Below are 14,144 nucleotides of genomic sequence, written 5' to 3'. Positions count from 1 at the left end.
AAGATTGAGTATTGAGGATTGAAGGCTGAGTATTCAGGATTGAAGATTGAGGATTGAGGATTCAGGCTTGATGATTGAGGATTGAGGATTGAAGATTGAGGATTGGAGATTGAGGATTGAGGATTGACAACAGATTGTTGAGGACTGAGAGCTGAAGATTGAGGATTCAGGATTGAGGATACAGAATTGAGGTTTGAGGACTGAGGATTGAGGATTGAAGATTGAGTATTGAGGATTGAAAATTGAGGATTGGGGATTGAGGATTGAGGATTGAGGATTGAAGATTGAGTATTGAGGATTGAAGACTGACGATTGAGGATTGAGGATTGAGGATTGAGGATTGAGGATTGAGGATTGAGGATTGAAAATTGAGTATTCAGGGTTGAAGATTAAGGATTGATAATTGAGGCTTGAGGATTGAGAATGAGGATTGAAGATTGAGGATTTTGGATTGAGGATTGGAGATTGACTATTGAGGATTGAAGATTGAGGATTGAGGATTCAGGATTGAGGATTGAGGATAAGGGCTGAGGGTTGAGGATTGAGGATTGAGGATTGAGGATTGAAGATTGAGTATTGGGGATTGACGATTGAGGATTGATTATTGAGTATTAAAGATTGAGTATTGATGATTGAGGATTGAGGATTGAGGATTGAGGACTGAGGATTGAGTATTAAACATTCTGGATTGATGATTGACGATTGAGGACTGAGGATTGAGGATTGATTATTGAGCTTTCGGGATTGAAGATTGTGGACTGTGTATAGACGATTGAATGTTGAGGATTAAGGATAGAGTATTGGGGATTGAGGATCTAGGATAGGAGATTGATTATTGAGGATTGAAGATTGAGGATTGAGGATTGATGATTGAGAATTGTGTATTGGGGATTGAGGGTTGAGGGTTGAAGATTGAGAATTGAGGACTGAGGGTTGACGATTGAGTATTGAGGATTGAGGGATGATGACTGAGGATTGAGGATTGAGGGTTGAGGATTGGGTATTGAGGATTGAAGAATGAGGATTAACGTTTCAGGATTGAGGATTGAGGATTGAAGATTGAGTATTGAGGATTGAAGGTTGATGATTGATGATTGAGGATTGTGGATTGTGGATTGAAGGTTGAGGATTGAAGATTGAGTATTGAGGATTGAAGATTGAGTATTCAGGATTGAAGATTGAGGATTGAGGATTGAGGCTTGAGGATTGAGGATTGAGGATTGAAGATTGAGGATTGGGGATTGAGGATTGAGGATTGAGGATTGAAGATTGAGGATTGAGAATCGAGAATCGAAGATTGAGTATTGAGGATTGAAGATTGAGGTTTGAGGATTGAGGATTGAGCATGGAGGATGAGGGCTGAGGGTTGAGGATTGAGGACGAGGACTGACGGTTGAGGACTGAAGATTGAGGATTGAGGATTGAGAATTGAGGATGAAGGATAGAGGATTGAGGATTGAGGATTGGGTATTGAGGATTGAAGAATGAGGATTGACGATTGAGGATTGGGAATTGGAGATTGAAGATTGAGTATTGAGGATTGAAGGTTGATGATTGAGTATTGAGGATTGTGGATTGAGGACTGAAGATTGAGGACTGAGTGTTGAGTGATGAGTGATGCGAATTGATGTTTGTAGACTGAGATTTCAAGATTGAAGATTGGGGATTGAGTACTGAAAACTGTGAATTGAGTATATTCTAATGAGGACTGAGGATTTACAATTGATTGTTGAGGACTGAGGGCTGAAGATTGAGGATTCAGGACTGAGGATTCGGGATTGATGTTTGAGGACAAGGACCGACGGTTGAGGATTGAGGTTTGAGGATTGATGATTGAGGACTGATGACTGAGGATTGAGGATTGAGGATCGAGCATTGAGGATTGAAGATTGAGGACTGGGGATTAAGGATTGAAGATTGAGTATTAAGGATTGGGGATTGGGGATTGAGGATCTAGGATTGGAGATTGATTATTGAGGATTGAAGATTGACGATTGAGGATTGAGGATTGATAATTGTGAATTGAGGATGAGGACTGGGGGTTGAGGATTGAGGTTTGGGGAATGAGGATTGAGGATTGAGGATTGAGGATTGAGGATTGAGGTTTGAGGAACGAGGATTGAAGATTGAGAATTGAGGACTGAGGATTGACGATTGAGAATTGAGGTCTGAGGATTGACGATTGAGTATTGAGGATTGAGGACTGATGACTTAGGATGGAGGATTGAGGATTGAGGATTGGGTATTGAGGATTGAAGAATGAGGATTGACGATTCAGGATTGAGGATTGAGGATTGAAGATTGAGTATTGAGGTTTGAAGGTAGATGATTGAGGATTGAGGATTGTGGATTGTGGATTGAAGGTTGAGGATTGAAGATTGAGTATTGAGGATTGAAGATTGAGTATTCAGGATTGAAGATTGAGGATTGAGGATTGAGGCTTGAGGATTGAGGATTGAAGATTGAGGATTGGGGATTGAGTATTAAGGATTGAGGATTGAGTATTGAGGATTGAGGATTGAGGATTGTGGATTGTGGATTGAGGGTTGAGGATTGAAGATTGAGTATTGAGGATTGAAGATTGAGTATTCAGGATTGAAGATTGACGGTTGAGTATTGAAGATTGAGGATTGATGACTGAGGGTTGAGGGTTGAGGACTGAGGATTGCAGATTTGGTATTGAGGATTGAGGATTGAAGATTGAGGATTAAGGATTGAGGATTGGGGATTGAGGATTGAGGAATGAAGACTGAGTATTGAGGATTGAAGATTGACGTTTCAGGATTGAGGATTGAGAATTGAGAATTGAGGATTGAGGGTTGAGGATTGAGGACGAGGACTGACGGTTGAGGATTGAGGATTGAGGATTGAGGATTGAGGACTGGGGATTGAGGATTGAAGATTGAGGATTAAGGATTGAGGATTGGGGATTGAGTATCTAGGATTGGAGATTGATTATTCAGGATTGAAGATTGAGGATTGAGGATAGAGGATTGAGGATTGAAGATTGAGTATTGATGATTGAGGATTGAGGATTGAGGATTGAGGATTGAGGATTGAGGATTGAAGATTGAGGATTGGGGATTGAGGATTGAGGATTGAGAATTGGGAATCGAAGATTGAGTGTTGAGGATTGAAGATTGAGGTTTGAGGACTGAGGCTTGAGGACTGCGGATTGAGGCTTGAGTATTGGGGATTGAGGATTGAGGATTGAGAATTGAGGATCGATGATAGAGTATTGAGGATTGAAGATTGAGGTTTGAGGATTGAGGATTGAGGATGGAGGATGAGGGCTGAGGGTTGAGGATTGAGGTTTGAGTATTGAATACTGAGAATTCAGGATATTCTATTGAGTATTGAGAATTGAGGATTGATGGTTGAGTATTGAGGATTGAGGATTGAGTATTGAGGATTGAAGATTGAGGTTTGAGGATTGAGGATTGTGGATTGAGGATTGAGGGTTGAGGATTGAAGATTGAGTATTGAGGATTGAAGGCTGAGTATTCAGGATTGAAGATTGAGGATTGAGGATTCAGGCTTGATGATTGAGGATTGAGGATTGAAGATTGAGGATTGGAGATTGAGGATTGAGGATTGACAACAGATTGTTGAGGACTGAGAGCTGAAGATTGAGGATTCAGGATTGAGGATACAGAATTGAGGTTTGAGGACTGAGGATTGAGGATTGAAGATTGAGTATTGAGGATTGAAAATTGAGGATTGGGGATTGAGGATTGAGGATTGAGGATTGAAGATTGAGTATTGAGGATTGAAGACTGACGATTGAGGATTGAGGATTGAGGATTGAGGATTGAGGATTGAGGATTGAGGATTGAAAATTGAGTATTCAGGGTTGAAGATTAAGGATTGATAATTGAGGCTTGAGGATTGAGAATGAGGATTGAAGATTGAGGATTTTGGATTGAGGATTGGAGATTGACTATTGAGGATTGAAGATTGAGGATTGAGGATTCAGGATTGAGGATTGAGGATAAGGGCTGAGGGTTGAGGATTGAGGATTGAGGATTGAGGATTGAAGATTGAGTATTGGGGATTGACGATTGAGGATTGATTATTGAGTATTAAAGATTGAGTATTGATGATTGAGGATTGAGGATTGAGGATTGAGGACTGAGGATTGAGTATTAAACATTCTGGATTGATGATTGACGATTGAGGACTGAGGATTGAGGATTGATTATTGAGCTTTCGGGATTGAAGATTGTGGACTGTGTATAGACGATTGAATGTTGAGGATTAAGGATAGAGTATTGGGGATTGAGGATCTAGGATAGGAGATTGATTATTGAGGATTGAAGATTGAGGATTGAGGATTGATGATTGAGAATTGTGTATTGGGGATTGAGGGTTGAGGGTTGAAGATTGAGAATTGAGGACTGAGGGTTGACGATTGAGTATTGAGGATTGAGGGATGATGACTGAGGATTGAGGATTGAGGGTTGAGGATTGGGTATTGAGGATTGAAGAATGAGGATTAACGATTCAGGATTGAGGATTGAGGATTGAAGATTGAGTATTGAGGATTGAAGGTTGATGATTGATGATTGAGGATTGTGGATTGTGGATTGAAGGTTGAGGATTGAAGATTGAGTATTGAGGATTGAAGATTGAGTATTCAGGATTGAAGATTGAGGATTGAGGATTGAGGCTTGAGGATTGAGGATTGAGGATTGAAGATTGAGGATTGGGGATTGAGGATTGAGGATTGAGGATTGAAGATTGAGGATTGAGAATCGAGAATCGAAGATTGAGTATTGAGGATTGAAGATTGAGGTTTGAGGATTGAGGATTGAGCATGGAGGATGAGGGCTGAGGGTTGAGGATTGAGGACGAGGACTGACGGTTGAGGACTGAAGATTGAGGATTGAGGATTGAGAATTGAGGATGAAGGATAGAGGATTGAGGATTGAGGATTGGGTATTGAGGATTGAAGAATGAGGATTGACGATTGAGGATTGGGAATTGGAGATTGAAGATTGAGTATTGAGGATTGAAGGTTGATGATTGAGTATTGAGGATTGTGGATTGAGGACTGAAGATTGAGGACTGAGTGTTGAGTGATGAGTGATGCGAATTGATGTTTGTAGACTGAGATTTCAAGATTGAAGATTGGGGATTGAGTACTGAAAACTGTGAATTGAGTATATTCTAATGAGGACTGAGGATTTACAATTGATTGTTGAGGACTGAGGGCTGAAGATTGAGGATTCAGGACTGAGGATTCGGGATTGATGTTTGAGGACAAGGACCGACGGTTGAGGATTGAGGTTTGAGGATTGATGATTGAGGACTGATGACTGAGGATTGAGGATTGAGGATCGAGCATTGAGGATTGAAGATTGAGGACTGGGGATTAAGGATTGAAGATTGAGTATTAAGGATTGGGGATTGGGGATTGAGGATCTAGGATTGGAGATTGATTATTGAGGATTGAAGATTGACGATTGAGGATTGAGGATTGATAATTGTGAATTGAGGATGAGGACTGGGGGTTGAGGATTGAGGTTTGGGGAATGAGGATTGAGGATTGAGGATTGAGGATTGAGGATTGAGGTTTGAGGAACGAGGATTGAAGATTGAGAATTGAGGACTGAGGATTGACGATTGAGAATTGAGGTCTGAGGATTGACGATTGAGTATTGAGGATTGAGGACTGATGACTTAGGATGGAGGATTGAGGATTGAGGATTGGGTATTGAGGATTGAAGAATGAGGATTGACGATTCAGGATTGAGGATTGAGGATTGAAGATTGAGTATTGAGGTTTGAAGGTAGATGATTGAGGATTGAGGATTGTGGATTGTGGATTGAAGGTTGAGGATTGAAGATTGAGTATTGAGGATTGAAGATTGAGTATTCAGGATTGAAGATTGAGGATTGAGGATTGAGGCTTGAGGATTGAGGATTGAAGATTGAGGATTGGGGATTGAGTATTAAGGATTGAGGATTGAGTATTGAGGATTGAGGATTGAGGATTGTGGATTGTGGATTGAGGGTTGAGGATTGAAGATTGAGTATTGAGGATTGAAGATTGAGTATTCAGGATTGAAGATTGACGGTTGAGTATTGAAGATTGAGGATTGATGACTGAGGGTTGAGGGTTGAGGACTGAGGATTGCAGATTTGGTATTGAGGATTGAGGATTGAAGATTGAGGATTAAGGATTGAGGATTGGGGATTGAGGATTGAGGAATGAAGACTGAGTATTGAGGATTGAAGATTGACGTTTCAGGATTGAGGATTGAGAATTGAGAATTGAGGATTGAGGGTTGAGGATTGAGGACGAGGACTGACGGTTGAGGATTGAGGATTGAGGATTGAGGATTGAGGACTGGGGATTGAGGATTGAAGATTGAGGATTAAGGATTGAGGATTGGGGATTGAGTATCTAGGATTGGAGATTGATTATTCAGGATTGAAGATTGAGGATTGAGGATAGAGGATTGAGGATTGAAGATTGAGTATTGATGATTGAGGATTGAGGATTGAGGATTGAGGATTGAGGATTGAGGATTGAAGATTGAGGATTGGGGATTGAGGATTGAGGATTGAGAATTGGGAATCGAAGATTGAGTGTTGAGGATTGAAGATTGAGGTTTGAGGACTGAGGCTTGAGGACTGCGGATTGAGGCTTGAGTATTGGGGATTGAGGATTGAGGATTGAGAATTGAGGATCGATGATAGAGTATTGAGGATTGAAGATTGAGGTTTGAGGATTGAGGATTGAGGATGGAGGATGAGGGCTGAGGGTTGAGGATTGAGGTTTGAGTATTGAATACTGAGAATTCAGGATATTCTATTGAGTATTGAGAATTGAGGATTGATGGTTGAGTATTGAGGATTGAGGATTGAGTATTGAGGATTGAAGATTGAGGTTTGAGGATTGAGGATTGAGAATTGAGAATGAGGACTGAGGGTTGAGGATTGAGGTTTGAGGAACGAGGATTTAGGATTGAGAATTGAAGACTGAGGATTGACGATTGAGTATTGAGGATTGAGGATTGATGACTGAGGATTGAGGATTGAGGATTGAGGATTGAGGATTGAGGATTGAATATTGAGTATTGAGGATTGAGGATTGAGGATTGAGGATTGAGGATTGTGTATTGAGGATTGAAGAATGAGGATTGACGATTCAGGATTGAGGATTGAGGTTTGAAGATTGAGTATTGAGGTTTGAAGGTAGATGATTGAGGATTGAGGATTGTGGATTGTGGATTGAAGGTTGAGGATTGAAGATTGAGTATTGAGGATTGAAGATTGAGTATTCAGGATTGAAGATTGAGGATTGAGGATTGAGGCTTGAGGATTGAGGATTGAAGATTGAGGATTGGGGATTGAGTATTTAGGATTGAGGATTGAGTATTGAGGATTGAGGATTGAGGATTGTGGATTGTGGATTGATGGTTCAGGATTGAAGATTGAGTATTGAGGATTGAAGATTGAGTATTCAGGATTGAAGATTGACGGTTGAGTATTGAAGATTGAGGATTAAGGATTGAGGATTGGGGATTGAGTATCTAGGATTGGAGATTGATTATTCAGGATTGAAGATTGAGGATTGAGGATAGAGGATTGAGGATTGAAGATTGAGTATTGACGATTGAGGATTGAGGATTGAGGATTGAGGATTGAGGATTGAGGATTGAAGATTGAGGATTGGGGATTGAGGATTGAGGATTGAGAATTGGAATCGAAGATTGAGTGTTGAGGATTGAAGATTGAGGTTTGAGGACTGAGGCTTGAGGACTGCGGATTGAGGCTTGAGTATTGGGGATTGAGGATTGAGGATTGAGAATTGAGGATTGTGTATTGAGGATTGAAGAATGAGGATTGACGATTCAGGATTGAGGATTGAGGTTTGAAGATTGAGTATTGAGGATTGAAGATTGAGGATTGGGGATTGAGGATTGAGGATTGACAACTGATTGTTGAGGACTGAGAGCTGAAGGTTGAGGATTCAGGATTGAGGATTCAGAATTGAGGTTTGAGGACTGAGGATTGAGGATTGAAGATTGAGTATTGAGGATTGAAAATTGAGGATTGAGGATTGCGGATTGAGGATTGAGGATGAGGGCTGAGGGTTGAGGGTTGAGGTTTGAGGACAGAGGACCGAGGATTGAGGATTGAGAATTGAGGATTGAGGATTGAGGTTTGAAGATTGAGGATTGGGTATTGAGGATTGAAGAATGAGGATTGAGGATTGAGGATTGACGATTGAGGATTGAAGATTGAGTATTGAGGATTGAAGACTGACGATTGAGGATTGAGGATTGACGATTGAGGATTGAGGATTGAGGATTGAAGATTGAGTATTCAGGATTGAAGATTGAGGATTGAGGATTGAGGATTGAGGATTGAGGATCGAAGATTGAGTATTGAGGATTGAAGACTGAGGTTTGAGGATTGAGGATTGAGGATGGAGGATGAGGGCTGAGGGTTGAGGATTGAGGTTTGAGTATTGAATACTGAGAATTCAGGATATTCTATTGAGTATTGAGAATTGAGGATTGATGGTTGAGTATTGAGGATTGAGGATTGAGTATTGAGGATTGAAGATTGAGGTTTGAGGATTGAGGGTTGAGAATTGAGAATGAGGACTGAGGGTTGAGGATAGAGGTTTGAGGAACGAGTATTGAGGATTGAGAATTGAGGACTGACGATTGAAGATTGAGTATTGAGGATTGAGGATTGATGACTGAGGATTGAGGATTGAGGAATGAGGATTGAGGATTGAGGATTGAAGATTGAGTATTGAGGATTGAGGATTGAGGATTGAGGATTGAGGATTGAGGATTGGGTATTGAGGATTGAAGAATGAGGTTTGACGATTCAGGATTGAGGATTGAGGATTGAAGATTGAGTATTGAGGATTGAAGGTTGGCGATTGAGGATTGAGGATTGTGGATTGAGGATTGAGGGTTGAGGATTGAAGATTGAGTATTGAGGATTGAAGGCTGAGTATTCAGGATTGAAGATTGAGGATTGAGGATTCAGGCTTGATGATTGAGGATTGAGGATTGAAGATTGAGGATTGGAGATTGAGGATTGAGGATTGACAACAGATTGTTGAGGACTGAGAGCTGAAGATTGAGGATTCAGGATTGAGGATACAGAATTGAGGTTTGAGGACTGAGGATTGAGGATTGAAGATTGAGTATTGAGGATTGAAAATTGAGGATTGGGGATTGAGGATTGAGGATTGAGGATTGAAGATTGAGTATTGAGGATTGAAGACTGACGATTGAGGATTGAGGATTGAGGATTGAGGATTGAGGATTGAGGATTGAAAATTGAGTATTCAGGGTTGAAGATTAAGGATTGATAATTGAGGCTTGAGGATTGAGAATGAGGATTGAAGATTGAGGATTTTGGATTGAGGATTGGAGATTGACTATTGAGGATTGAAGATTGAGGATTGAGGATTCAGGATTGAGGATTGAGGATAAGGGCTGAGGGTTGAGGATTGAGGATTGAGGATTGAGGATTGAAGATTGAGTATTGGGGATTGACGATTGAGGATTGATTATTGAGTATTAAAGATTGAGTATTGATGATTGAGGATTGAGGATTGAGGATTGAGGACTGAGGATTGAGTATTAAACATTCTGGATTGATGATTGACGATTGAGGACTGAGGATTGAGGATTGATTATTGAGCTTTCGGGATTGAAGATTGTGGACTGTGTATAGACGATTGAATGTTGAGGATTAAGGATAGAGTATTGGGGATTGAGGATCTAGGATAGGAGATTGATTATTGAGGATTGAAGATTGAGGATTGAGGATTGATGATTGAGAATTGTGTATTGGGGATTGAGGGTTGAGGGTTGAAGATTGAGAATTGAGGACTGAGGGTTGACGATTGAGTATTGAGGATTGAGGGATGATGACTGAGGATTGAGGATTGAGGGTTGAGGATTGGGTATTGAGGATTGAAGAATGAGGATTAACGATTCAGGATTGAGGATTGAGGATTGAAGATTGAGTATTGAGGATTGAAGGTTGATGATTGATGATTGAGGATTGTGGATTGTGGATTGAAGGTTGAGGATTGAAGATTGAGTATTGAGGATTGAAGATTGAGTATTCAGGATTGAAGATTGAGGATTGAGGATTGAGGCTTGAGGATTGAGGATTGAGGATTGAAGATTGAGGATTGGGGATTGAGGATTGAGGATTGAGGATTGAAGATTGAGGATTGAGAATCGAGAATCGAAGATTGAGTATTGAGGATTGAAGATTGAGGTTTGAGGATTGAGGATTGAGCATGGAGGATGAGGGCTGAGGGTTGAGGATTGAGGACGAGGACTGACGGTTGAGGACTGAAGATTGAGGATTGAGGATTGAGAATTGAGGATGAAGGATAGAGGATTGAGGATTGAGGATTGGGTATTGAGGATTGAAGAATGAGGATTGACGATTGAGGATTGGGAATTGGAGATTGAAGATTGAGTATTGAGGATTGAAGGTTGATGATTGAGTATTGAGGATTGTGGATTGAGGACTGAAGATTGAGGACTGAGTGTTGAGTGATGAGTGATGCGAATTGATGTTTGTAGACTGAGATTTCAAGATTGAAGATTGGGGATTGAGTACTGAAAACTGTGAATTGAGTATATTCTAATGAGGACTGAGGATTTACAATTGATTGTTGAGGACTGAGGGCTGAAGATTGAGGATTCAGGACTGAGGATTCGGGATTGATGTTTGAGGACAAGGACCGACGGTTGAGGATTGAGGTTTGAGGATTGATGATTGAGGACTGATGACTGAGGATTGAGGATTGAGGATCGAGCATTGAGGATCGAAGATTGAGGACTGGGGATTAAGGATTGAAGATTGAGTATTAAGGATTGGGGATTGGGGATTGAGGATCTAGGATTGGAGATTGATTATTGAGGATTGAAGATTGACGATTGAGGATTGAGGATTGATAATTGTGAATTGAGGATGAGGACGGGGGGTTGAGGATTGAGGTTTGGGGAATGAGGATTGAGGATTGAGGATTGAGGATTGAGGATTGAGGTTTGAGGAACGAGGATTGAAGATTGAGAATTGAGGACTGAGGATTGACGATTGAGAATTGAGGTCTGAGGATTGACGATTGAGTATTGAGGATTGAGGACTGATGACTTAGGATGGAGGATTGAGGATTGAGGATTGGGTATTGAGGATTGAAGAATGAGGATTGACGATTCAGGATTGAGGATTGAGGATTGAAGATTGAGTATTGAGGTTTGAAGGTAGATGATTGAGGATTGAGGATTGTGGATTGTGGATTGAAGGTTGAGGATTGAAGATTGAGTATTGAGGATTGAAGATTGAGTATTCAGGATTGAAGATTGAGGATTGAGGATTGAGGCTTGAGGATTGAGGATTGAAGATTGAGGATTGGGGATTGAGTATTAAGGATTGAGGATTGAGTATTGAGGATTGAGGATTGAGGATTGTGGATTGTGGATTGAGGGTTGAGGATTGAAGATTGAGTATTGAGGATTGAAGATTGAGTATTCAGGATTGAAGATTGACGGTTGAGTATTGAAGATTGAGGATTGATGACTGAGGGTTGAGGGTTGAGGACTGAGGATTGCAGATTTGGTATTGAGGATTGAGGATTGAAGATTGAGGATTAAGGATTGAGGATTGGGGATTGAGGATTGAGGAATGAAGACTGAGTATTGAGGATTGAAGATTGACGTTTCAGGATTGAGGATTGAGAATTGAGAATTGAGGATTGAGGGTTGAGGATTGAGGACGAGGACTGACGGTTGAGGATTGAGGATTGAGGATTGAGGATTGAGGACTGGGGATTGAGGATTGAAGATTGAGGATTAAGGATTGAGGATTGGGGATTGAGTATCTAGGATTGGAGATTGATTATTCAGGATTGAAGATTGAGGATTGAGGATAGAGGATTGAGGATTGAAGATTGAGTATTGATGATTGAGGATTGAGGATTGAGGATTGAGGATTGAGGATTGAGGATTGAAGATTGAGGATTGGGGATTGAGGATTGAGGATTGAGAATTGGGAATCGAAGATTGAGTGTTGAGGATTGAAGATTGAGGTTTGAGGACTGAGGCTTGAGGACTGCGGATTGAGGCTTGAGTATTGGGGATTGAGGATTGAGGATTGAGAATTGAGGATCGATGATAGAGTATTGAGGATTGAAGATTGAGGTTTGAGGATTGAGGATTGAGGATGGAGGATGAGGGCTGAGGGTTGAGGATTGAGGTTTGAGTATTGAATACTGAGAATTCAGGATATTCTATTGAGTATTGAGAATTGAGGATTGATGGTTGAGTATTGAGGATTGAGGATTGAGTATTGAGGATTGAAGATTGAGGTTTGAGGATTGAGGATTGAGAATTGAGAATGAGGACTGAGGGTTGAGGATTGAGGTTTGAGGAACGAGGATTTAGGATTGAGAATTGAAGACTGAGGATTGACGATTGAGTATTGAGGATTGAGGATTGATGACTGAGGATTGAGGATTGAGGATTGAGGATTGAGGATTGAGGATTGAAGATTGAGTATTGAGGATTGAGGATTGAGGATTGAGGATTGAGGATTGTGTATTGAGGATTGAAGAATGAGGATTGACGATTCAGGATTGAGGATTGAGGTTTGAAGATTGAGTATTGAGGTTTGAAGGTAGATGATTGAGGATTGAGGATTGTGGATTGTGGATTGAAGGTTGAGGATTGAAGATTGAGTATTGAGGATTGAAGATTGAGTATTCAGGATTGAAGATTGAGGATTGAGGATTGAGGCTTGAGGATTGAGGATTGAAGATTGAGGATTGGGGATTGAGTATTTAGGATTGAGGATTGAGTATTGAGGATTGAGGATTGAGGATTGTGGATTGTGGATTGATGGTTCAGGATTGAAGATTGAGTATTGAGGATTGAAGATTGAGTATTCAGGATTGAAGATTGACGGTTGAGTATTGAAGATTGAGGATTAAGGATTGAGGATTGGGGATTGAGTATCTAGGATTGGAGATTGATTATTCAGGATTGAAGATTGAGGATTGAGGATAGAGGATTGAGGATTGAAGATTGAGTATTGACGATTGAGGATTGAGGATTGAGGATTGAGGATTGAGGATTGAGGATTGAAGATTGAGGATTGGGGATTGAGGATTGAGGATTGAGAATTGGAATCGAAGATTGAGTGTTGAGGATTGAAGATTGAGGTTTGAGGACTGAGGCTTGAGGACTGCGGATTGAGGCTTGAGTATTGGGGATTGAGGATTGAGGATTGAGAATTGAGGATTGTGTATTGAGGATTGAAGAATGAGGATTGACGATTCAGGATTGAGGATTGAGGTTTGAAGATTGAGTATTGAGGATTGAAGATTGAGGATTGGGGATTGAGGATTGAGGATTGACAACTGATTGTTGAGGACTGAGAGCTGAAGGTTGAGGATTCAGGATTGAGGATTCAGAATTGAGGTTTGAGGACTGAGGATTGAGGATTGAAGATTGAGTATTGAGGATTGAAAATTGAGGATTGAGGATTGCGGATTGAGGATTGAGGATGAGGGCTGAGGGTTGAGGGTTGAGGTTTGAGGACAGAGGACCGAGGATTGAGGATTGAGAATTGAGGATTGAGGATTGAGGTTTGAAGATTGAGGATTGGGTATTGAGGATTGAAGAATGAGGATTGAGGATTGAGGATTGACGATTGAGGATTGAAGATTGAGTATTGAGGATTGAAGACTGACGATTGAGGATTGAGGATTGACGATTGAGGATTGAGGATTGAGGATTGAAGATTGAGTATTCAGGATTGAAGATTGAGGATTGAGGATTGAGGATTGAGGATTGAGGATCGAAGATTGAGTATTGAGGATTGAAGACTGAGGTTTGAGGATTGAGGATTGAGGATGGAGGATGAGGGCTGAGGGTTGAGGATTGAGGTTTGAGTATTGAATACTGAGAATTCAGGATATTCTATTGAGTATTGAGAATTGAGGATTGATGGTTGAGTATTGAGGATTGAGGATTGAGTATTGAGGATTGAAGATTGAGGTTTGAGGATTGAGGGTTGAGAATTGAGAATGAGGACTGAGGGTTGAGGATAGAGGTTTGAGGAACGAGTATTGAGGATTGAGA

Source organism: Calliopsis andreniformis, unplaced genomic scaffold, assembly GCF_051401765.1.
Source record: "Calliopsis andreniformis isolate RMS-2024a unplaced genomic scaffold, iyCalAndr_principal scaffold0030, whole genome shotgun sequence".
Lineage (NCBI taxonomy): Eukaryota > Metazoa > Arthropoda > Insecta > Hymenoptera > Andrenidae > Calliopsis > Calliopsis andreniformis.
This window is presented reverse-complemented; position numbering follows the sequence as displayed.